This window comes from Cucumis melo, chromosome 4 (genome assembly GCF_025177605.1).
Source record: "Cucumis melo cultivar AY chromosome 4, USDA_Cmelo_AY_1.0, whole genome shotgun sequence".
Lineage (NCBI taxonomy): Eukaryota > Viridiplantae > Streptophyta > Magnoliopsida > Cucurbitales > Cucurbitaceae > Cucumis > Cucumis melo.
The window spans coordinates 7,367,707-7,370,361 of NC_066860.1; the positions used below are offsets into that span (position 1 = coordinate 7,367,707).

The 2,655-nt window shown below is 36.9% G+C and overlaps 1 long non-coding RNA gene across 1 annotated transcript; it reads left to right on the forward strand.

Moving 5' to 3' along the window:
- Positions 1-2,115: 2,115 nt before the first annotated feature.
- Positions 2,116-2,655, forward strand: LOC127148892 (uncharacterized). The gene is made up of 3 exons (XR_007820107.1): positions 2,116-2,294; positions 2,445-2,489; positions 2,612-2,655. It is a non-coding gene; the product is annotated as an uncharacterized LOC127148892 (long non-coding RNA).

Sequence of the window (2,655 nt, forward strand, 5' to 3'; positions counted from 1 at the left end):
AAAAAAATCAAAGGCTTTGTGATCATGCTTAACATAGAGAAGGCTTTTGATAAAATTAGGTGGAATATCATTGACTTCATGCTTATGAAGAAAACCTTTTGGATAAATGGAGAAAATGGATACAATCCTGTATCGATCTCCTCTGTACAATACTCTATTCTCATCAATGGTAGAGCCAAAGGTAGGATTAAACCCACCAGAGGAATTAGACAAGGAGACTGTATCTCCCCATTTATCTTTGTTACTGCTATGGATTGTCTTAGCAGAATACTACAACACCTAGAGCAGCAAAGAAACAAGATCAAAGGTATTGATATAAATGGTTTCAATCTAACTCATCTTCTCTTTACAAGTGACATCTTGCTTTTCGTTGAGGACAATGATGAATATATCATAAATCTGCAATTTTCTATTCATCTCTTTGAATTTGTTTCTGGTTTGAACATCAATCGGGTTAAACCTACCATCTCCCCAATTAATATCAGCAAAGAGAGAGTTGATTTGGTAGCCGATAGTTGAGGCTTTAACACTCGGTTTATGACCATCTCTTACCTTGGCATGCCTCTAGGGGAAAGCCTCTCTCTTTGGCTTTCTAGGATAACATCACAGAGAAAGTGGAGAAAAAGCTTAATAATTGGAAATATGCTCATATTTCTAATGGTGGCAGACTCACCCTTATCAAAATCCTCCCTTTCTAGCCTTCCCACATACCGATCGTCTGTCTTTAAAGCTCCATTATTCATTGGTAAGAAAATTGAGAGATCTTGGAGGAACTTTCTCTAGAGAGGCAACTACGATAACATTTGTTTGGGTGGTCAATAGAAGAATAAGCATAATCCAATCAGATGGTCTTATATCACTTCTCCAAAATAAAAATGTGTGGCCTTCGCACAACTCCTTTGGCTGACAAATTTTTCTTTTCTTACGAAATGGCTTTGGAGATACCATAAAGAGCCTAAAGCTCTTTGGAGTACTCTTATTGATGCCAAATATAGTAAAACATACTCTGATATCATCCCATCCTTTGCCAGGTTCAGTAGCAATAAAGTCCTTTGGAGATCGTTTATAAAAAGGTATAAATTGGTTCAATGTAAACATCCAATGGCAAGTCAATAATGGTAGATATCTATCATTTTGGCACAGTCCATTCATGGGCTATATGAGCTCTCTATTTCTAAAAATGGCACAATTAGAGATATGTGAAAGGATGAAATTGATGATTGGGACTTAAATCGTAGAAGACCTCTAAGAGAGAGAGAATACACACAATAGAACAACATCAAAGCAAACTTACCTTAGATTTGTAATCAGAGAGGTATTGACATACTCATTTAGAAGCTCAACAACAACAGTCTATATTATGTTAGGTCCACTACCATGGCTATACACAACCATGTTACTGAGTTTGATACCTCCTTATCTTTCAACCCTTTATGGAAAGCAAAGATACCCAAAAAATGCAAATTTTTCATGTGGTCAGCTCTTCATAAAGGTATTCTCACATTGGAGACCATTCAACAAAGACTTAAGAATCATACCCTTAATATAAATTGGTGTGTTATGTGCGAAAAGAGCAATGAATTCTCTAATCACCTTTTCATCTCATCTCCCAGGGCTCTTTCTCTTTGGAACAAGGTGTGTTCCTCAACTAGGTGGACTATCAATCTTAATTGCCTCAAGTGGAACTTTGTCACCAAATATGCTCCATGAAAATCAAAAACCAAAAAGGGGTGATCAGTTTCAACTTGATGGTGGCCACAATTTGGACAATTTGGTTAGAGAGAAACAATAGACTCTCCAATAACATTTTTTCTACTGAGGCAAACTTCACTAGAACAAATCTGGCCTTTAATGTCGGTTGGAAAAAATGAAAAAAGAGCTTTAATGTCGTTTTTGAAAATGCGGATGTTTAATGTCGGTTTTAAGCCGACATTAAAGCTGGAGCTTTAATGTCGGTTTAAAACCGACATTAAACATCCTTGTTTTGAAAAGCAACATTAAAGCTCCTTTTTAATTTTAATTTTAATTTTTTATTTTATAAAAAATGACTTTCTCTCTCTTACTTTACTCTTTCTCAATCACCCACACGATTTCATCCTTCCAATTTCTTCTTCACACTCCTCATTCTCATCTAACAATCTTCCCTTTCTTCTCTGAAGAGTCGCTGGCACCACCACCACCATCGTCCCTCGTGCCCAGCTCGTGCCCGCCACCACCGCCGTCACTCCTCACTTTCTTCAAACACTGATGTTGCTTTGGGGTTTTTTGCTTTGGGGTTGTCGACGAAAAGAATGGTAAGTTTGAATTGGGAATTTTGCTTACTCTTTCATCACTGTATGTTGCTTTGTGTAAACTTAATTCTTTTGAAAGACTAATTTTCAGTTTCATGGGGTTTGCGGATACTGATTTATCACCAACATTTTCTTTTTTCTCAAAATGTGAAGCTGTGAGCATCAAACATGTTTGTTAATTTTCAGATTCTTTTCATGGTAAGTTTGAATTGGGAATTTTGCTTCTCTTCCTCCATCCACTTACACAGATGCACCACCCACTTGATTCAGATGCCTTTTACATTCATGAATTTGATCTTGTTTCTTCCTTTTCCTTCCAGGGTTGTCTTGGTCCATGGACGAGAGATCGTTGAAAGATGCGTTT